This window comes from Miscanthus floridulus, chromosome 1 (assembly GCF_019320115.1).
Source record: "Miscanthus floridulus cultivar M001 chromosome 1, ASM1932011v1, whole genome shotgun sequence".
NCBI classification, from domain to species: domain Eukaryota; kingdom Viridiplantae; phylum Streptophyta; class Magnoliopsida; order Poales; family Poaceae; genus Miscanthus; species Miscanthus floridulus.
The window spans coordinates 85021032-85045014 of NC_089580.1; the positions used below are offsets into that span (position 1 = coordinate 85021032).

General features: G+C 42.5%; 2 non-coding genes across 2 annotated transcripts; one reads left to right on the forward strand and one right to left on the reverse strand.

Moving 5' to 3' along the window:
- Window positions 1-15840: 15840 nt before the first annotated feature.
- Window positions 15841-15949, reverse strand: LOC136511984 (small nucleolar RNA R71). Its single transcript, XR_010772940.1, has one exon. It is a non-coding gene; the product is annotated as a small nucleolar RNA R71 (small nucleolar RNA).
- A 7381-nt stretch (window positions 15950-23330) lies between these two features.
- LOC136511094 (small nucleolar RNA R71) lies at window positions 23331-23437 on the forward strand. The gene has a single exon (XR_010772644.1). It is a non-coding gene; the product is annotated as a small nucleolar RNA R71 (small nucleolar RNA).
- Window positions 23438-23983: the final 546 nt, after the last annotated feature.

Below are 23983 nucleotides of genomic sequence, written 5' to 3' on the forward strand. Positions count from 1 at the left end.
GATTGGGGCCAACATTAGTGATGCTTTGAGGCTCTTTAGAGCCTACTGAGCTTCCTCAGTTCGAATGAAGGCATCCATCTTTTTGAGGAGCTTGTAGAGTGGCATCCCCTGTTTGCCGAGCCAGGAGATGAATCGGCTCAGGGTGGCCAGACAGCCGGTGTGCCTTTGTACACCCTTGACATTGTGTATAGTGCCCATGTTGGAGATGGCCGTGATCTTTTTAGGGTTGGCCTCGATGCCATGCTCAAACACAATGTATCCAAGCAGCTTCCCTTTCGAAACCCCAAAAACACATTTCTTGGGATTCAATTTGATGTTGAACTTTCGAAGGTTCGCGAACATTCTAGCCAAGTTTGCGATCAAGTCACAAGCTTGAGCCATTTTGACCACTATGTCATCAACATAGATGGTGATTGTTGGTTTTGGCCACTTGACTTGATCAGGTTGATCAAGCGGGTTGATTTGGTCGGTGAAGCATTGCTACATGCACCTTTGGTAGGTGGCGCCAGCGTTCTTTAGATCGAAAGGCATAGTTATGTAACAGTATGAACCATATGGGGTGATGAACGAGGTTGTGAGTTGATCAGACTCTTTCATCGCAATTTGGTCATAGCCTGAGTAGGCATCCAGAAAGGATAGGATCTCGCATCCTGAGGTGGAGTCGACTATCTGGTCTATGTGTGGCAAAGGAAAGTGATCCTTTGGACATGCTTTGTTGAGGCTAGTATAATCAACACACATTCTCCATTTCTTGGTCTTCTTTTTAACAAGAATAGGATTGGCAAGCCAGTCGGAGTAGAATACCTCTCTGATGAATTCGGCTACCAGGAGTTTGCCGATCTCTTCACCTATGGCCCTGTGCCTCTCATCATCGAAGTGACGCAGGTGCTGCTTAGCGGGCTTTGAGCCTAGGATGAGGTGTAGTGCGTGCTTGGTGTCCTCCCATGGTATGCCCAACATGTCAGAAGGCTTCCATGCAAAGACATCGCAATTGATGCGCAGGAAGTTGATGAGCTCGCATTCCTATTTGGCCAGGAGTTGGGTCCTGATCTGAATTGTCCTGATAGGGTCAATGGGGTTGATTCTCACTACCTTGGTTTTCTCGAGTGGGCAGAAGGCCGTCGAGGAGGTTGGTTTGTTGTAGTCTAGGACTGTAGGGGTCGACGACTCCTAGAGCCATGGGAGCTCGAATGAGTTGATGATGGTGGTGGTGAGCTCAAAATGCTCGTGGCTGCACATGAAGGCGTGCGAGAAGGCGCTACCCATGGTGTTGACGCCGTTCGGTCCCGGCATCTTCAGCTTGAGGTACGTGTAGTTGGGGATCGCCATAAATTTGGCATAGCATGGCCACCCCAAGATGGCGTGGTATGACCCTAGGAAGTCCACCACTTCAAAGGTGAGGACCTCTGAGCGGAAGTTGGCTCGGTTGCCAAACATGATGGGTAGGTCAATATTCTCGAGTTGGTACGCCTATGCTCCTAGGATCACGCCATGGAAGGGAGAGCCTGCTGGGCAGAGTTCTGACTGAGGGATGCGCATGGCATCGAGGGTGTCGATATAGAGGATGTTGAGGCCGCTGCCTCCGTCTGTCAGCACCTTGGTGAGGCACTTCTTGCGGACGATGGGGTTGACAACGAGTGGGTAGCATCTTGGTCTAGCGATGTGGGAGGGATGGTCCCTCGGATCGAAGGTGATCGAAGATTCTAACCAGCTAAGGAAGGAGGGGACGACCGTCTCAGCGGTGCATGCCTCTCTGTAGCATACCTTGTGCTGGCGCTTGGAGCAGATGGCATCGGATCCCTCCAAGATCATGATGCATTCCTCAGGGTCGGGGAAGCTGTCCCCATCCTTGCCCACCGTGCATCCTTTCTTAGCTACCGCCTCTTGGCCGTCTCCTTTCAGCCGCTAGCCTGTCATAGTAAATGTTTGAGGAGCTCACAGTCCTTGTAGAGGTGTTTGATAGGGTAGGCATGGTTGGTGCATGGGCTATCCATGAGCTTATTGAAGTGGTCAGGCAGGCCCTGCTAGGGCTGCTTGTCTATGCGATCAGCTACGGTGACCAGCGCAGTGTTGGTCGGTTAGTGCCGATCCTTTTTATTCTTCTTGCCCCTCTGCATGGAGGGTAATGGGAATAGGATCCCAATCTTCCATCAGGTAGTGATAACTATTGTTGTGGCAGATAATGACACACCGATCCAGCTTCAGATCGAAAGATCAAACCCTACAATCTTAGCACCACAACTTGTCTGGTTATCAACCAAGACACATATTTGGTTGACCTCGCCAAGAATGCTAATCCTTGCCTGTGCAACGAAGAACACAAGCAAGAACAAGAAAGAAAGCAACCAAATTGCAGATGAATGATTAATCTCAAGAAGTTAGGGTCTCATAAACCGATGAACGGCAAAACTATTCTTGATAGATTAATCTAAGCAAAACCCAAAACCTAATGATAGCAACGGCATATGATTATAAAGGTCTTAGGGTCGTCGCCTACCCTGGATGCACCCCCTAATGGGCCCAAACATGATACATGGTCCAACAGACCAAAAGATTGTGTCGTAGCACCCTAGCAGATTCTGGATGCTGACTTGTTTTGATGATTCCTATTGATTCTGAAGTCCTTTTGATGTGAGAACACTTGGATTGGCTTCCTTATCAAATTAGCTTTCTAGCCATATGTGGATCATAGAAACAGAGTCCGGATGTGTCCTGGGTGACCAGTTTATGGCAGACTGGTCCTGGGGGCCGAGGCAGACTCAAACTTGAGTTGCATTGGACCTCCACCTCAGGGACTCGAACCAAATTAGCCTTGGGCCTCCTTCTTGACTTGGACACCCTTGCTGGCCTTCTACCCCTCCATACCATGTGCCAAACATGGTCATATGCATGGGTGTCATGTCCTCATCAGAGGGTCCCTCATCTTGGTCCTCGTGCTTGGCCTTGCCTTTGTCCCGACCTCCATTGAAGACCGCTCCAACTGCCTCCTCGCCAGAGGCATGGTTCATGGTGATGTCGAGTAGGTCACGGGTGGTACGAGGCTTCAAGCAACCAAGCTTGTGGATCAGGGACTCACAGGTTGTCCCAGAGAGGAATGCACTAATGACGTCCACATCGATGACATTAGGGAGGGAGTTGCATCATTGGGAAAACCTATGGATGTAATCCTACAAGGACTCACTGGGCTCCTATTGGCAACTATTGAGGTCCCAGGAGTTACCACAGTGGACATGCATCCCATGGAAATTTCCGACGAAGACCCTCTTGAGGTCTGCCTAGTCATGGATGCTGTCATGCAGTTGGAATTCAAGCCATGCCCAAACATGTTTGCCAATGCAGATGGGGAGATATTGAATGATGAAATGGTTATCATCCACCCTTTTGGATTGGCAGGCAAGTCGGAAATCTTTGAGCCATATACCGGGGTTTGTCTCCCCAGTGTACTTGGAGATGTTGGTGGGTGGTCGGAAGCACTATGGGAATGACACTCTCTAGATACGTCAGTCAAAGGCCCATGGTCCCAGGCCATCTGAGCTAGGACTCTGGTTGTCTGGCCAACAATCATGCCTGGGGCGTGTTTCACCGCTCCCCTCGATGGTCCAGCTAGGGCCCATGTCGCTTGCCCTCACCGCTGTCTGATGGACATCATCATCACATCAGGCCTAATGCCGGTTGTTAATGACACTATGAGCATCTTGGTTCAGACCGAGCCATTCACATACCGGTGGTTAGTGTGGAGCAGGCGCCAGGTCAGACTGTGGCACAGCTACAGCCTCCTGTGCCACGCTTGGCGGCTATAGCGGTGAGTGGATGGAGCGATCCATCTGGCGCGTCCCTACTCCCCTAGTGGGGAGAGAGGCCACGAGTCAAAGTCATTATACAGAGCTTTCCTCCTATTGAATGGCAGCGGCTTCCACTAGTGCCTGGAGGTTTTGGTGGACCGCCTGCTCCTGGGGTTGACGAGCTCAGGAACGTCGTGCATAAGCATTGCCACAACGGTAATGTTCTGGCTAGCCTGAGTGAACTATGGGGGTTGTTCCCCTCATCCATAATGTTGCACTAGACCTGGTGGGCGTGATCCCAGGTGCCGCTCACCAGGTTGCACGCATGGGGTGCAACGTGCTGCACCAAGTGCACCAACGCAGGTGGCAGCTGGTTCCGCCGCCATTGTCGTAGCTCCTCGACATGCTCTTGTGCGAGTGCGAGGGCCCCCACATGAGAGTTTGAAGGGGTGTGAGTCTGTAAGGACTCCACTACCACTGGCAGCTGTCCTAGAGCATTCACCATAGCATAGTCTTGGGATGGACGGTGGCTAGGTGCCACATCGCCGATACTAGAGCCGTCACTCTCAACCTCGTCATCTAGGAGTTCATGGAAAGTGGTGGGAGCATAGCTCGCCATTCCCATGAATTTGGATGTGAGAGGGGACAGTGCCAGTGTCCTTCAGAACCCCCAAGCGTACACATCCATGGGGGATGCTAGGCCATAGGGGAACCGGTCATATAGTGGTTGCGGTGCGGACAATGAGGTCCCTCTAGATAATCGATGGAAGATAGTAAATAGCAAGTAAATAACAACATGTACATTACTCACAGCGGGGTTTGAGCAGAGCAGTTGCTCAGAATGAAGCATAGGCGCCTCATCGTTGAAGTCGTCAGGTGTCCTAGAGCTAATGGAGGGCGCCCCTCTGACAGGTGCTAAAACAAGTGCCTCCTCGTGGAGGTGTAGTACGCCGAGCCGGTTGGCGATGAAGTTTAGGCTTTCAAAGGGGAAGGCCTAGGATGGCTCGAAGATGGGAGGCCCTTGCATCCCAATAGGTGGGAGTATAGGGAACCCTAGTGAGCCAAAGCGAGTTGTATCGCTTGACCCCACCATGGTGAAGGTGGTGGAAAAGTGGGCCATCCGATGACCAAAAGTGTGAACATACAGCGTCTTCCCCATGGACGGCGCCAACTGTTGGTGTAGAAAGTGACCAACACATAAATATTTGTAGTTTTGCTATACATTGTGATCGGATGTGGCCTAACACAATGACACAGGGTTTATACTGGGTCAGGCAACGTGCCCTACATCCAGTTTGAGTCGATCGGTGACTTTATTCCTGAGCCTAGGTGCTCAAAGTTTGCTGTGGGGTTACAAATGGAAGGGAGAAAGATGGGGAGTGCAAGAGGCCCAGTTGGACTCTGGTCTAAAGAGCTGAGAGTGATGGGAGCTCCTATGTACGTTGAGTATTTGAGCGTGTGCTCGAGGTTTGAACCTAGTGGTTCTGTTGTTGTGTGTGAGTGAACTCTAGGCCATTTTTGTTGGGAGAGAATGCATCCCTTTTTATAGATGAAGGGGATGGCCTTACAAGCGAGAGGGAGAGAGAGTACATATGCTACCAAGTCTTGTTGCTCATGCTATTGGGTATAGGATGATGGTAGGTGCCCATAACACTATTGTTGTCAGATGCATGTGGGAGGTTTTTCCATATTCACCATGTATGGTAAATGATGACGCCCACAACACTGTTGATGCCCTAGAGGCATGTGGGGGAGCCTTATCACATTTGTCTAGTGTGGGAGTTGATGGCGCCCACAACACTATAGGGCAATTGTCGGCGCCCACAACACTGCTTGGGTTCTGGTATGCCTTGAAGGTTGTAGGGTACCCTCCTAACATGTCCTATTGGTTACTGTCCTGCAGGTGTGTAGGGTACAGTCCTCGGTATTGCGGTTGACTTGAGTGCCCTGCCTTACTTGCTCTGTCTGTTTCCTAGTGCTTACCGAGTGGGTGTCCTAGGTTAGTTGGTCCCAGTCGGCTCCAAATGTGCCAGTCAGAGATGAGCTGTAAGCAGGGGTTCAGTGCATCCCCGGTCAGAGAGGCGGGCCAGAGTCGGAACCGAGCGTTGTTCCTCCTTGGCTAGGCCTTCCGATTGGAGAGGCAGGTTGGAGTTGGAAGCGAGCATTGTTCCTCCTTAGCGAGGCCTTCTGGTCGAAGGCTGGTTCACCCTTCTATCCTATTGTTAGGTTTTTGGGCCAGCCTAGGAGTTGCGTGTCGTTCGCAATGTTGTCTACTGGGCCAAGCCTTTGCTGGGAAGCCAGTCCATGAGGGACCTTGAGTTTATGAACCTGACAACAAGAGTGTCACACTTGCTATCTACCACATGGCCTAGAGTGTAGAGTGCATCTGCAGGTAAACAATATTTAAGCACCATGCTTACATAATGTCGACCACTTAACCCACTCGAGTACTGAGCTAAGCACTTTGCGAACATATGCATAAATTCATCATCAATCATAACTATATCAAGCATACAACTAGAGCAAACTACGAACATAATAAATAGCAACATGGTATTGAAGTAGCACAAAGTCACAAAATAAAGAGAGATACAATGGCTTTACCAGCCTCTAGATGGTGAATCTAGAATCCTGAGCAAATGCCCAACTCTACTTAAATCTTGCTAGCTAGCCTATACTACAACTTGAAGAATTGGAGCTCTATTCTCTTCTCTCTAGAAACCCTAATTTTTTATCTGATCTTGATTTATGAACTCTTGCCCCTGAGGGAGGGGGCAGGGGCTGGTATATATAGGCCGAAGCATCAATCCTGAGCCCTTAGATCAAACCGACTTAAATAAATGGTGAAGATGCAATCCTTAAGGTGGTGGAGAACCGACGTGCGAAGCTAGAGGCTAGTAGGTGGGCTAGGGGACCGGCCGGCCTATAGGTGGGACTAGTCTGGCATCCTCTTGGACCCCACTTTGGTGGAGTGTCTTCTAGTGTCCTCTAGAATCTTCTAGAGTTGTTTATGCCATGGATAAGCATGATTTAATTTGATGAATTGATCCACCTTGACGGTTTTCTAGATAAACCCTGCTGAAAACATAGATTCACCAAAACTCATGGAATTTGTCAGTTTAAATGCCTAAGTCTATGTTGGTGATCATTTTTACTCATTTATTCAAGTTACATTGATGATTTATGATGGATGATAACTAATATCAACAAACTCCCCCAAGCTTCACCTTTGCTCATCCCTGAGCAATGCTAACCTCAGCAATGGATTAGGAGTTTTATGATTTTTAAGAACATTGATGCAACTCCTTAAAAGTACAGATATGTTCAAATAAGAAATCTCCTCCAAATTAGAATTAACCTATCTGACTTGCAAACTTACCTATATTACCTTCAACCATGAGGCTTTTGAGCTTTCACTTGAGTCTTTGAGCAATTGAAAGACAAAACGATCAAATCAAGCACTATGTCTCAAGTTCTCTGTTCAACCATTGTTCCAAAGTTTTTTTATAAGTTTTCAAAATAAAACTTAGAGATTCCATTGTATGACACTCTCAAGTCTCTAAATATATGTGATATTCGTGGATCCTCACAAAGGCAATAATGATGTTATGCCTTTCTTGTAGCAGAACCGTCCAATTTATATGAGCACAAGTACAATGGCAGTCCACAAGTGGACACACTATTATACTTGAGCCCATATAAAGGGTCTCGATTAACCATCAACATACAACCAAGATCATACATGATTCAACGTACATATCACACGTTACATAAAGTTCACAAATACAGTTCCATACATCAGAGTAGATTAAAGTTATTACAAACCAAGTTCAGATAAAATAGTAGCGGAAGCAATTAAAGTTTGAAACCAACATCTCCATCGTTGTTCAAATATTGTGCTAGCTCATGATCACAATCCCACAAAAGCATAAGAGAGGGATTAACAAGAGATGCCTTGCCCAGGGCCCTACTCCTCATCCACGGCGGGACAGAAGCAGCTCTTACAGTAGCCATGATACATCATATTATCTACAACAATGGGAAATAAACCCTGAGTACAAGAAGGTACTCAACTAGACTTACCCGTCATAAACCAAAAATGAAGTGACTCCAAGGATCATGCAAGGCTTTATAAGTGGAGCTAGCTTGACAATATTTTGCATAAAAAGCCACTAATTCAACTCTACCTTTTATAATTTAGTCATCAAGTTAATTATAGCTATTTATCTCTAGATTAGCGACTAACCTGTGCCAAACATGTAGTATATTGTTAATGACAGCACAATAATAACCATATCCATTTAATATTTCATTCTCAGAACCATTCCACTTGCCATTAACACTATGATAGAAGGAAGCTTAGTAAAGTTTCTCACTGTTTGGGAGAGACGGTGATTTGAATCGATTTCAACCAGCTGGGAATTTATTCCTAACACAAACCCAGGCAAACCAGATCAACGATCACCTTAGGTCACCTTTGGTACAACTTAGGTCCACATTTCATGGGTTCGATCAATGCCACACAATCAGGAATGACTAGCTGCCAGGACGTTCAGGCCTGGCCTACCCTTGGGTTCATGTCTGGCTCCCCGTACATCCTTACTACCATCCAGAGTGCGCACTCTTATAGAATGGGGCCTGGCCTGAGTTGAGCTACTCAGCTTCGTAATTAGAATGAGTTATCGAGCTAGCTAAGTGAGAGGCATGCATTCAAAATGACCGAGGACCAACAATGGTATGATCCTTAATCAGCACAGATGGAATCACATGAGTCAACCTACAACATAGACTCCGTCCGGCCTCGATTTACAACATCCATGGTTCTTTTACACGATAGCAAATATAGCCAACCGTGGGTCAGTGCCCACTTATATCTCACAGGTGACAGGAAATCACCTGACTTCTATCGGTCTAAGCATAGCTAAGCATATATTCGATCTTGGACCTACATAGGGTTAAAAGTATATATCTAGACAAGGTAGTTCTATGCATCAAGTGCTTCCAACCAACTCTTATAACCTAATGCATCAAACATAAAAGACTCAAGTGATATTTTGTAAAACATGGGAGACTTAGAATGCTCCAGGCTTGCCTTTGATAAAGGAATTTAGCCTATGGTCTGGGAACTTGGGTAAGTCTTCAAGAGTTTGCTCCTCTCCTTCTAGAGCTATGGCCCGAGGTGCCTCGTGTTGTTCCTCCGGCTCTTCTTCGAACTCCAACAGAGTTATCCCTTCGGACGATCCCATATGCATGAGCATGGAATAAGATATCATGGATGCATATATAATGACATGTATAATATGATATGATGTGATGAATGCATCCTCATAAACAAACACTTCTCTAGTAACTTAAACAAACACTTATGTAAATCATTTTCTAGACTACAATATAACAACCACTTGTTTTGACCATAACTGGAGTTATACACATCAAAATAATATGGTTGTGGACAATTTGGAAAGCCTATGAAATTTCCTACAACTTCCTTTTAATCATATTAATGTGATTCAGCAGTTATATAGGTCAAACAATTGAATCTTTCAGATCTGTCCAGAGAGCAAGCATTTTAGATAACAGACTTCCGACCACCATAATTCCCAAATTATAAGGCCTATGACTATGAAAATTTAACACAAGGTAGAAAAGTAAGTTATCTACAACTTTGTTATTAACCATGTTTATAGAAAAGATCATTATCAACATGAAATCATCACCACAACAGAAACTACACATGTAGTCATCTAGTTGAATTATAAAGCAATAATTAACTAGTTGCCTATAAACAAATACTTCTAAGCCTCACTAACAGTATCAACAGATTATATGCATCACACACACCACAGAAAACATCATGGTTAAGCCTAACTAATTTATTTATATTCATTTATTAATTTCCTTAGATAATAAGGTGATTTAAAGGATAAATATTTTCAATGCTCAATAAATTCTAACAAAATTACAGTACCCTCCAAATGAACCTAATACTCTACTTTACAATTTTTTTGCCATTTGAATAAGTATAGCCACCTCTACAAAAATGACAAGATACATATGCTTAGTTTAGCAAAAATAGTTTAGCATAGTGAAAAGTGTCAAGCAATAGATTTAATATTTTTCTTACTTTCCTCTTAGCATAAGAATACTGTATTAAAATTTGCATGATCATATGTTATGTATTTTTACCCTATTTAATTTCACTAGAAACTAGCAATTAATTATGATTAAATATGAAGACCATATTTCAAGTATGCCTACTATAGGTTTACTATTTTTCCTAGTTATAGCATATCAACACAAGACCAAAAAAATTGGAATCACAATTTTATCACTTTCCTAGCTCAAATTATGCATTTTATAAAATATAAACTACTTTAAAAGCACTTATCTTCCACAATTTAATTCTCCTAGAAAAATTTGGTTCGCCCCATTTGGATAATCCTAGCTCTAGATATGAATTTTCAAAGTTTGTATTCAAATCTATGAAAATAATTCAAAAACCAACTAAACCCTAAATGCTAGGTACACCTGGTCCATACACCTTGCTGTGACTGACACGTGGGCCCCAAAAGTCAATCGACTCCACATGTCAGTGAGATAGAGGCAGGGCGGCGCTTTGACCTACGAGAACTTGCCGTCGGCGAGGTCACCGGTGATGAGGTCACCACCATTGTGTTCCCCATTCACACGTGCATCTACGGGTGCCCTTGGTTGACCCAGAGGCTCACCGAAGCTAGCTCGACAGTGGCGATGGTGGCTCGGCGGCGGCGCGCGATGGCGCTCTAGTCATTTCTGGCCACAGCAAGCTTAGACGGGCATGGCTACACCTCTATAGGGATCTAGTAGAGACCTAGGGTTTTGATTGGGGCTTGTGAGGGCGTTGGTGAGGCACGGCCGCATGCATGGCAGCACGGTGGCGCGAGCGCAACGACGGCACAGCGATGTTCCACTCCAATGAGGCCAACATTGGCTCAATGGCTAGTGGTGTGAGTAGGATGTGACCCTATGCTAACCCTAATGAGGGAAGAGAGTGAGCGAGATGGCTCGGTGGAGCATGGCCACGGCGAGCGTGAGCTCGACGATGCTCTGACGATGGCACGGCGATGGCAAACTCGAACTGTGGCCTCACCTAAGCTCGGATGGTGGCACGGGTGGTTTGGGGAGGTGGAGGAGATGATGGCGGAGCTGTGGGCAAGATGTAGTGGATGGTGGTGCGGTGGTGGTGGCGAGCGAGCATGGCGGAGCTCGGCGCTCGGTTTCGCTCTGGCGCGGCGAGAGCGGGAGCAAGGCAAAGAGAGTGAGCGCGAGTGAGAGAGAGTAGCAGTGTCATGCAGTTTTGCTGCTCACCCCAGCCTAACGCTGGTCGGCCATGACACGCACGTGTGGCTTCGGTTCAGATACCACTGAACTTGACTGATGAAGCAAGTTCAAGCGATCAGTCCTCCTAATCCATGGTGATTTAGCAAAAACTTCCTTAATAAAAATTGTAGAGCTACGTGAGTACTACAAGATTGATTAAAGGAGTTTTGTCTAATTCACAATGGTTTTCAAATTACAAAGCTCTAAATTGGGGTACCTTGAAACTGAAATCAACATTCTACACTTAGAAAAATTGCAAGTCACAAAACAACATTTTGTTGGAACTTGTGAGCTCTATTTGACTATGTTAGACACTGAATTAGCTTATGACCCTTAAATAAAATTTGTTACCCATGATGTGAACTACAACTTTTATTTAGGTCACACAGCCATGGAAACACTCTAAGCTACTGTTCAACTTTGGTCAAACTAGCATCATGAAAATGACATTACAAAGTAAACCAACACTTATAAGCAAAATTGGCTTAAGTCATGAATATAAACATTGTTCCAAACATCATTCTAGATGTGTCTAAGGTATTCTAGTGGCCTCACAACCATCTCATGCATTGGTCACATATGATCACAAACATAATTAAGTATATGAGCAACATCACATGTGATAAAGAGAAGGTAAATGAAATGAAACTTCATATGCTCATGCTCATGAATGCTTGGATGATGCTTGTGCTCACAAAATACAAATGCCAAATGCAATGCTTAACACTATGGTGTTATAGCTCTCTTCCTTCAACTAAAGCTTAGTTGGAGCTTACAGGAATGGTGATAACATGAAAGAGCATACTTGCAATACATATATTATAAAGTCAAACAACGGATCCAAAGAGAGTTGAGCCATACAATCAAATCAAGATGTGCATGTGTGTGGAATATATGGTGGCTAACCTAATTCTACTATGCTCCTTCAAAACATATATCTCATTTGAAACTTGAAAATATTTGCAAGAAAACATGGGCCATCTTATTCATCTCTTTCTTTCTTTCTTTTTCAGGCGGGCATCTAAGTACCCATTGTTTTTTATATTTCGGACACTTGTCCATTTTTTCAACTCTTTTCTTTTCTTCTTTTTTATATGAATAATTTTTGCATAGCCCATGCCTCTTTTCTGTAACAAAACTTTTGAGAGATATTAACAAGAACTTGGAGCATTTATTTGGTGGAAAACCTATCAAACATATTTTTGGTGTTTACTCCCAGTGCAGGAGTGAAACATTTTTGGTTGGATCTAGATGGAATGACAAGTTTTTGTGCCTACCCCCAGTGTAGGAGTAGTGCATATGTGGGTGCTGTGTATGTGATCTTGATTTTAAGAGTATGACAAACCTCTCATAAGGATCAACAAAGCTTGACTAAACTCAATGCAAAACAAGTACCATATATGAGTGGAAGTTTTCCTAGCCTAAATATCATGTTTGTCTCTAGTAGGAATTCAAGGTTTGTCATACAGAATCTCATCATGTAACATTTTTATGTTTGTCAAAATAAATCTCCAGAACTTAGTATCACTTGGAACAAGATAAATAGTAGCTCAAACCTTCTGATATCTTATTCGTCAATTACCTAGACTTAGATCAAGCATATGCTACCCACGAGTTTTAAGTTCAGAGCAAATTCTCATGTCAAAACAGTCATATCCAAAACTTGGGAAAGTTCATGGCTAAAAACTAGGTACTTGAAAAGAATTATAACAGAGTAACTATTCATCATTTCCATTATGAGAGATCATCTTAAAGTTCTTTTTATTTATTCGACTCTTAGAAAAAGAAATTAAAGCAAACATTATACACACTCTTTTTATTTGGTTTTCATTTTCTCTCTTTTTTTATATCACTCCTACTAAAATATATAAAAGACAAAGACAAATTTTATTTTGTTTTTAGTTATGCATCTTTTAAAAAAAAGAGAGACAAACTCAAAAACAAAAGGAAAAGAAAATAAAGTACTAGAAAAACAAAGAAAACTTACCTTAGATAATGGGGGATCCTTCTCCCCCAAGCTGGGTGTTCCTGTAGTCCTTTAGAATGGAGGGTCAAAGTTTAGCTTCCCAAAAAATAGTTCCAGTTCTCATTCTTTTTGCTGCTGGTGTTGCTGGATGGGTGAGGTGGTCTCCTACTTATGCTTGCCACTCAGAGTGTTGGTGAAGCATCTTCTGAATGTCTTGCTATGTCTCTTCATTGGTAGTCAACCTGGTGTCAAGGCAGGAATGCTCCATCTGCTGATCATGGTAGCCCATGTGCTAGTCATGGTAGCCACGAGCAGAGAAGGACATACGTCCTCCCTGGTAGCTGTTTGAGACTTCTTCATAGGGCTCTTGCTGATAGTAGTCAAAGTTGCCATACTGCATTGACCGCTTGAGTCGTGTTGCTAGGAGCTCTCAGAGTGCTTAGGAGCGGGCTGCTCCCAACCAGCATGCTCAGGTTGGTGCACACATGATGATCCCAGTTGATCCCAGCCTACATAGCTGGTGAAAGTTGGTCCCTCTAGAATCGTGTCATCACCCCAAGACCGGGGCTGTGGGTTGCGAGTTATTCTCGTAGAAGCACTTCTGCAAGATGCTACTTCCTTAACCTGTAAATCAAAGACAAAAGAATTCACCGCATACAAACTGAGGTTCCGATTTGGTAATTGTTGACGGTCACTAACACCAGTTTTAACCATCAACATTCCACCCAACAGCATGGTAAAGTGAGGTAAATCATCATCACATGTGAAGAATTATGTTTAAATTTCACCTAGTTCCACTTGTGCTTGTAGAATTATTTGTATGTAGAAAATATGGCAAATTTTGGCCAAAATGGTGACAAACATGGACCAAAGAAGCAAGTGGACATGGGAGGGCCACCTAGGCATAGGGCAGCGTCGCCCGATGCCACCTAGGTACTGCCTAGCCCCACCTGGTGCCAACTTGGTACGTTGCCACATCACCGATCCATGGGAGCTCTTCCATAGCCAATAGGATGCGTTGATCTAAGTTAGTTTCTACTGATGGTCATGATGGAGAGGCCATGGATCCATGGGCCCATTGTCATAGACTTGGAGCTTCACCAATCGACTTACCGGCCAAGTTTCGCACGTGCTATCTTCACAATTGCCATGGAGGAGCAACCAACGCCGTTGGATGCAAAGGCAGTGCATCCAAGGGCCAGGCGGAGCTTCCAAGCCATCGCCTAGTGCCCCCCTATGGCCACCGACCTCCCTGCTGCCTACAAGTACCCCTCCCCTCACTCTACACTATAAATAGTGGTTGTGGAGCTTGGTGGAAGGAGTCCCCATTCATTTCCAAGCTCTCCAAGGTTCTCTTAGCTTTCTAGCTTAGCATTAGCTATAGAGTAGTAGTCTAGTAGTGGAGTACAACAAGAGCGGAGCTTCTCGAAGTCCAAAAGAGTGTTCTAGGTCTGGTATAGCTCCTTTGTAATTCTTTCATTTCTACATTACTTTATTTAGTATTTATTTTAGTACTTTATTCTAGTATTGCTTGCTTTACTTTAAGTACTTAGTCATTAGTGTTCATCATTAGTGAGCTTAGGTGCTTATTGTTTGGCATTAGTAGCATAAGTTATCTTATCATTAGTAGTCTTTCGTTAGTACCGGTTCCACCGTTTGGTTAGGGTGCTTTGATCTCATTTCATTAGAGCTCGGATCGAAGTAGTAAGTTTATAGATTAAGCGTGGTTCTTAGGCTATAGATTTCCTATGGATACAACTAGGCCTTCGGATAGATTGTGGTAGGTGACAAGTGGTGGCAGCCTTGTCCATCCTCTATATTCCACCATGATATGTCCAGTTATTAAATCGTAGGGCTCATGGCAGACCTTGTCTATTTAACTCTCCTAGTTGGTAGGCGGGATGTGCCCTGAAGTACTATTGCATTCCTCCTAGTTATTTGTTTACCCTTAGTTACTAGAAAGATATATCGCTCGCTCTCCCACCTAGCTATCTCTGGTTAGCTTGTATTTAGTAGTTAGTTTAGGTAGTTCACACCCATCCTTCACTATCGTTCACCTACCTAGGATCAACTTGAGACCTACCTTTAACAAATCCTAGTACTATATAAATTCTAACCTTTCGCCTTCCTATGGAAAAATATAAATTTGACACTCGGTACTCACCGAGCAAAGTGCTACACAATAGTTCTGTGCACTTGCGGAACCCTCCAATAGTCGCTAAGAAGTATCAACAAGCATTTCTGGTGTTGTTGCCTAGGAAGGCAACTAGCATCGATTTTATAAGGTTGAATTTGTTAGCTAGGTTGGTTTTAGTTATCCTAAGTAGTTTATCCTTTTTCCTCATATCCTATCACTACCCTACACGATCATGGGCGATAAGTCCATTTGTGATTTTTTTACACCCTCGGCTGCTAATGTAGCCATTGGACCCAATGTTATCAATGGGGATGCTAACTTTGTGCTTAAGCCAGCGTTAATCACGATGGTTCAAGCTACTTCGTTCTGTGGGAAAGCCCATGAGGATGCAAATGCTCACCTCCAACATTTCTTGGAGATTTGTAGCACATTCACCATTAAGGGAGTGAGCCAAGAGGCTATACGTCTTCGCCTTTTCCCCTTCTCTTTGTTAGGAAAGGCTAAGTAATGATTTTACTCTAACCGCAATGCTGTAGATACCTAGGATAAGTGTTCCAATGCTTTCCTAGTTAACTTTTTCCCCAGGGGGAAGACTAATGCTCTGCGCAATAAGATCTCTAGTTTTCAACAACTAGCAGATGAATCGATTCCCAAAGACTAGGAACGAATGCAAGAGTACGTCTCTGCATGCCCACACCATGGCATGCAAGACTGACTTTTGATCTAGAACTTCTACCATGGATTAGTGTCGTTAGATAGGAGCCATTTAGATGTTGCTGGTGGTGGTGCATTCTTTTCATTAAGTGTTGCAGATGTAAAAGCACTAATTGAGAAGATGGTCTCCAACCAAGGATGGAGCGACGATCGACTCCAACCCTGTAAATGAGGTATACATTCAATTAAACAAATTAACATGCTTACAGCTAAGATGGATCTACTCGCGAAGCGAGTGGAACATTATGAGAAGGTGAGTGCCCAAGAGACACTCAAAGCCATGGATTCCCACATGACTTGCGAAGTTTATGGAGATGTTTGACATTCAGGCAATTCCTATCCCAAAACCCAAGAGGACCTCAACTTTGTCAACACCGACAACGGGTTTCGTCCACAACATCAAGGCTGGAATCAGCGCTCCAACAACCAGGGAGGTAACAATTATTACTCTTCTTTTTGTTTGAATAATCAAGGTAATAATAGTTATGCTTTCCTAAAAGATCTTGTTTACAGTCAAAGTAGAATGACTGATAGTATAAATAAAAAGTTGCATGCTCATGACAAAGATGTTGGAAAACATAAATGCTAAATTGGCTGATTTTTCTTCTGTCTTAAAGAATCAACTTAGTTTTAATAAGATGATAGAAACCCAATTAGCTCAAATTGCTGCTGCTATCCCATCCTATGAAAAAGATAGAATTCCTAGCAATCATAAGGGAACAATGGAGACAACCAACCTTGTTACTACAAAGTATGGCTATGCTTTAAATTCTTGGGGTTCCTATTTATTAGATTCCCCATTTACCATTAAGAGAGGTGATCCCGGTACCCCCGCGATTACCTACTCCATTGAAACTCATACCTTCCATAATGCTCTATGTGATTTAGGCTCTAGTGTTAACATAAAGTCAAAAGCAACATATGACAAATTGTTCTACACTACCTTAGTGCCAACCTCAGTTTACATGCAATTAGCTGATCAATCTACCCATTATCTTGAGGGAGTAGCCACTGATTTATTAGTTAAAGTTAGGAGTGCCTATATTCCTATAGATTTTATGATCTTAGACATGGGTAACGCCGAGGATACACCTTTAATCCTTGGTCGTCCTTTCCTTATTACTACAAATGCTTACATATATGTGGCTTCTGGGCAAATCCAATTCCACTTTGCTAGAAGAAAAGAAATATTTGCTTTTGCCTCTAGACAACCCCTCTTTGATGAGAAATAGGAAAAGAAGAAGCATCCGAAGAGAATCAAGATGAAGAAACCAAAGCCGATTGAAGAGCCAGAGAAACCTGTCAAGAAGAAGAAGAATAGAAAGAGATGGCGTAAAAAGAAAGATCCATCCTCAAACTCGTCATCCCCTGAACTTGACAAGGCCTCCGAGGTGGAACAAGAGGAAACACCTCCACCCAAGGATGAATGACCTTGAGCCTGACAAAAGATAAGTTTTCTATTCCTTGCATTTATTTACCACATTTTGTTAGTTGCATTTCATTTCCAATAAATTTGATTTACATTGCATGATAGGTTAGTTGCATTTAGCTACTCTATGTTAATAAATAAAGTTCTGTAGTAGCTAATGCATGATAGGATAGATATGCATTTGAAGCAACATATCTATCCTATATATATATAATATTTAATAATAATGAATAAAATTCAGTAGCATCCCTGCTGGATAAGTTATCTAGTAGTTATAGGTTTAGCTAGTTATTTATGCATTCTAGTAGTATTAGTTAGTTAATAAAGAAAAGAATCAAAAGAGCCGCCAGAAGACATTCCAACCTATGCAAATGGCAAGATTGGGGGAGACGTCTCTCGCCGCTCAGGTATGAAAATCTTAAACCCTCTCTTTATATTCATGTTTGCTTTATATTTCAATATTCATGATCATAGAATGTAGAGAGAAGTGACTTTAAATTATTTCGAGAGAAACTCTGCTCTAATAAAATGATGATAAATTATTTGGAGATGATGAATAGTTGCTTTGTGATACTTTGCAAAAGCTTGTGATACAACCTTATACTTCTTAAGTTTTGAGCATGATAAACTTAGAGTTCATCTCAAGTAGAATGCTTTTGTGGGTTGCAAATGCTAGAACCAAGAATAGGCTTTTGTGAAATATGTTGTATGCCATGATTAAAGTAAATCTTTGAACCTATGTGAGGAATGGTAAAGACAACCTAGAGTTTTGTTTTGCAAAATGCTAAACTCTCTTGCTAGAAGTTCCTCAATGATGATAAATTCCAACCAGAGCCAAATAAATATCCACTCATACTTGATAAAGCCACCATAAAAGCTGCTTATTTGTTTTGAGCTTTTTCAAGCCTTGTTGATCTGAGTAGAGAAACTTTTCATGCTTTTTGATCAAGATCACGAACACCCACATATTTATGTTTTTCCTACACTGGGGATACACATCAATATATGCATTCCATTTATTACTACTCTATGAGAATCAAAGTTACCTCTCTATGCTGTCTTACATCAAAAGAGAGGCATGGGCTATAAAAAAATGAGAGAGAATAAAAGAGCAAAAAGCTCTAGTGTTCAAAAAAGAAAGAGAGTGAGAAAAAGAAAGTAGCCATGCCCTCTCAAAAAGAAGCTAGAGAAGGGAAACTTCTCAAAGGAGTACCACTTCCACCAAATATACCACACACATGCACATCTTGATCAATTTGTATGACTTGTTGCTCCTTGTGATCCAAGTGTTTGACTTAGAAATAGATTCAATTTAAGTAAGCTATGCTTTTATCCCTACCTTGAGCTCCACATAAGCTTTAGGATAGAAATTAAGGCTAAAATTCATGGCTTTGGTGAGGATTTCACACACCATTGAGTGACTTGAGTGTACCATCGGAGGAACTTAGGCAAGATTTCTTTTCAAATCATGTGAAAACCTCTAGGAAGTTTGAGATAAACCAAAGTAGGAAAAAAGTATCTATCTAGTTACACATTCTTGTAACTGCTTGTATCAAAGTGAAGGCCATAAGCTCCACATTGCTAAGACTGATGGAGAAATTTCTAAGTGCTAACATGTTCAACTCAAGAGATAGTATTTGTTTGTATACAAGTGTTTGTAGGGCGTTACATAGTAGCAACTCCTGATCCAACAACCTATTCCACGCTAAACCCACATCTTTGCTGAGGACAACAAAGGGGTAGCTTGGGGAGCTTGTTGATGGTCACTCACACCTGTTTTGACCATCAACATTCCACCCCAAAGCATGGTAAAGTGAGGTAAATCATCATTACATGTGAAGAATTATGTTTAAATTTCACATAGTTCCACTTGTGCTTGTAGAAGTATTTGTATGCAAGAAATATGGCAAATTTTAGCCAAAATGTTGACAAACATGGACCAGGAAGCAAGTGGAGGTGGTAGGGCCACATAGGCCCATAGGCCAACATTGCCCGACGCCACCTAGGCGCTGCCTAGCCCCACCTAGTGCCAACTTGGCATGTTCCCACATCACTGATTCAATGGAGCTTCTTCATAACCGCCATGGAGGAGCAACCAACACCCTTGGATGCAAAGGCAGTGCATCCAAGGGCTAGGCGGTGCCCCCTAGACACCGCATGGTGCCCTCCTATAGCCACCAACCTTGCTGCTAAGTATAAGTACCCCTCCCCTCACTCTACACTATAAATAGTGGGTGTAGAGCTCAGTGGAAGGAGCCCCATTCATTTCCAAGCTCTCCAAGCTTCTCTTAGCTTTCTAGCTTAGCATTAGCTATAGAGTAGTAGTCTAGTAGTGGAGTACAACAAGAGCGGAGCTTCTCGGAGTTCGAAAGAGTCTTCTAGGTCTGGTATAGCTCCTTTGTAATTCTTTCATTTCTACATTACTTTATTTAGTATTTATTTCAGTACTTTATTCTAGTATTGCTTGCTTTACTTTAAGTACTTAGTCATTAGTGTTTGTCATTAGTGAGATTAGGTGAAAGTTGTCAATTATTGTTCTTTTTTAGCATATGAGCCTTGACAAAATATTCATAATCAATGTACCAGCGATCAATGTCATCAATGAAAGAAAGTGAAGCATTTTTCAACAGACCCAAATTTTGGGCAATGCAAATGACCAAAATGGTACACCCGCCATCTTTCTTGAGCTCAAAAACATCCTTCCATTGATCCATCATGAATTTAATAGGTGAAACTTTTCTTCTCTTAACCATGGCATAAAGCAATTTAAGTTCATACATCCTTACGGTGAGAAAGTCATTTCTAGGAGATAAAGAAAATCCTAGCCACTTATGTATGAAACGCAAGGTTGGGTGATGAATGTCGTTAGTGTGAGGACAGTGACAATTGGGTTCTTTGGAAATTTCCTCCAAAATTTCACTCTATCATAATCTTGTAGAGCAGAGTCTATGTGAACTACGCATTGTGCATTGAATCCCAGAAGTTCACTAAACTGCCTTGAGAGAACAGAAAAATCTTTCCCAAAGAGTCAAAATGTAACTTTAGAGTCAGTGGTTTGTAGGGTGCATAGAAATTCAACGGTTAAAAGCTTAGACTCTGGCTCATCAATATGCCAAATATTTTCCCACCAAACAATTTTAAATATGATCTCGAATTCAGCATCCATACCTATTACATGTAGAAGGGCTGGGTCATAGGTAGAAGTAAGAATGAACCTTTGAGCCTTCAACTACTTATAGGCCTCTTTTTCCATCTTGTTCCGAGACTTGAGGTGTTTTTCCTCCAGCAGAATGTTCCTCTCAGCTGATGATGACTGAGGCGGTGCCCAGACAACAGAAGATGGATCATCGATCTGCATGTCAAAGCTTGCTCTAGAAGAAGACCTTCTCATCGAACAGGATGATGCCGCGTGCTTGAGCTTCCCTATAAACTTACTCATCTTCCTACAAAATAAACGAACAACAAAACTCATGGAACATATTAGGAAATAAAATGTTAGCGGTTAACCATCCAAAAGTTAGTCGTTTGAGGGTTAGTCATCCGAGGGTTGCCTAATGGATTTTCTAATCAAGATTTTGGCATAACTTTTACCCTAATCTTTTTTATTTTCCTTCTTTATTTTTTACAACACTTCCACTCTTAATCTTTCCCACTCTTTCTAATTCCAACAGCACTTCTACTAAGTGGATTTTAAAACTATGAAATTGGAATTTGAAATTTTGAACTTAGATGCTAGATTGTGAGTGTGTGAGGTCAAGAGCAAGTAGGAGGTGTGCCATTTATAGGTGGCGCAGAAGCAGGCTGGCCAGCCAAGTGGTGGGGCCAGCTGGCCCCACATTGTGGCCAAATGGCCTCTCCTTCCTCTAGATATTTTCTTGCTTCACTCTTAAGCAAGAATGGATGGCCGTATGTGGAAATTCGGTGGAGACATGACCTAAGTGGAGATGGAGGTGGAAATGGAAGTGATGGTTGGTGGTTGAGTGGGTCCTCCATGTTTCCTATGGGTCCTAGTTGTCTATATTTCTACCATATACATGTGTATATATATGTAATGCAATAATTAATTTATGATACCATGAAATATAACAAGATGAATGAACGATATTTTTAAATTATTACGCCTCCACGGTAAATATTTCTTATGGGTTTTTACGCTCCGTAAAAATAATTTACATGGGCTTGAATTTTATAATGCCATGATGAGAATTTTTTTATTTTCTAAGGCAGATGTTTAAAAGTAAATATGCTAAGGCAAAAAAATTAATGCAATGTGAAAAAGTAATTTTGGATAACTATCGATTTTACCTCCCGGTGAGGGTTCATGATTTTTAGTCCACCGAACCGGACTTCTCCAGTTTTACTCATTCCTTGGGTGCATCAGTAGGTCCCAAAGATGGAGACCCTAATGGTTGCATTTGTTTCTCCTACCATTCCAAATTGGAGCATTGTTCCAGTCTTGGCTTGAAGGCAAATCACTCTTCCTTGCCATTGATATGGAATTTGATTTCTCTAGCTCCGACATCGATGTGTGCATTTCTAGTGCTTTGGAAGGGTCTCCCAAGTTTGAGGGGTGTCTTCATGTCTTCCTGCATGTCATGTACCACAAAACCACTGGAACAAAGAAGTTTCTTATTTTTATCAGAATATTCTTGTTGATTCCTGCAGGATAGCGGATCGATTGGTCGGCTAGTTGTAGGCACATAGATGTTGGCGTGAGCGTTAAATTGTTGAGCTTGTCAAAAACCTTCTTGAGCATGACACTGACCCTTGCTCCAAGATTGCATAGTGTATTCTCAAAATTCAGGTTTCCGATCGAACAATCGAAAGTGGGACATCATGGATTCTTCTTCTTGATAGGTGATGTATTCAGGATGGTGGCACTACACTCCTCCATTAACTTAATTACCTCAGTGGTGGGCAGTGGTCTCTTGTTGTTGAGGATGTCTTGGAGATACTTCGCATAGGTGGGTACCTAAATAGCATCTAACAGAGGAATATTGATATATAACTTTTGAATTACCTCTACAAACTTACCAAACTACTCATCCATTTTAGCTTTTTGATTTCTGTGTGGAAATGGTAGGAGGTTGGTGTCATGAAAATCTTGCATCATTTCTTGTGATTGTGGCTCAACTTCTTCAACTTCATCGTCTTTCATCTCTTCTTGCACTGCTGCCGGTGTCTTACCTATCCTTGTTGGATATGGAGGATCATGAGTAGACTTGTCACCTCTTGTGGTTATGGCGTTGACTTTTTCAAGGTTAGTGGCAAAAGACAGAGCAGCAGCCAACTGGGCGAATTAAGATTCTATCTTTTTATTATAGCTAAGTTGGTCTTTTATGGCAGAAGAAAAACTATCTATTTTAGTATTTATATTTTCTAGGACCTTATCATTAAAAGCAAGCTTTTTTAGAAATATTCTCATTAATCCTGGCTTGTTCTAAGATCAAGTCTCTCAAGGATGGTTGTTTAGGATTAGAAGAATTATAGTAATTACCTGGGTACTTACCTTGGTAAGTTGACCGTTGTTGTTGTTGCCCCCATTCTTGTCTCTGTTGTTGTGGAGTAGAGTTGACAATATTTGCGTCTTCTTGATATTCAGGGAAATCAACCCCCAAATATTCTCCACATATGTTTTGGAAATTAAAGGCATCTTGTATGGCCTGACGATCTTTCTTGTAATTGACTCGCTATTCAAGCCAATTCAATAAGATGTCCATCTTGGTTGATAGTGCACACACCTCATCTGGTACTTCTTCACTCTTATTCCATGCTTGAATATTGCAATGGGACCAGCCTTGATTAGAGGCTATCTTTTCCATAAGAGTTTCAACTTTTTCAAGGGTGAGTGACATAAATGCTCCTCCAGTAGTTGCATCTAGTTGTTCATGAGCTTTCTGAGTTAATCCTTGGTAGAAACTTTGTATGAGCAACCAATCTTCCATCTCGTGATGAGGACAATATAAAATGTATTCTTGGAAACATTCCCATGCTTCTGGAATGGTTTCTCCTTTCTGCTATTGGAAGTTGGAAAATTTTCCTCTTAAGGCATTGGTCTTGCCTATAGGGAAGAACTTTGCTAGGAAGGCCTTCGAACACTTTGCCCATGTGTTGATGTCATCTTTGTTGGTGTAGAACCACTGCATCACCCTTTCCACTAGCGAGAATGGAAAAAGGCAGAGTAGTATGATATATTGAGCGACGTCCTTGATGATGATTGTGCTGCTAATCTCTAGAAAATTCTAGAGATGAGCACTAGCATCTTCATGTGCCTTTCCACTGAATGGGGTAGCTTGCACCATATTGATGAGGCTTGGCTTGAGCTCAAACTCAAGGTTGTTGGTTTTGAGTGTTGGTCCAGTGCGGATGTTCTCGGTGCTTGGAGCAGACAATTCACACAGAGTCTTTTTAGCCATAGCCTCAGAAACTGGTGTTGAGCTACCTCTTGATTGGTTTGATTGTGATTGATGAAATTTGTTGATGGATCAGAACCAATCCTGTAATACCCTATATAAGATATGAACAAAGACAAACAAAGGGTAAGCCTGCTAAAGTAGAGGTGCTAGTTATGATTTCATCAAAAAGTATTTATTTGA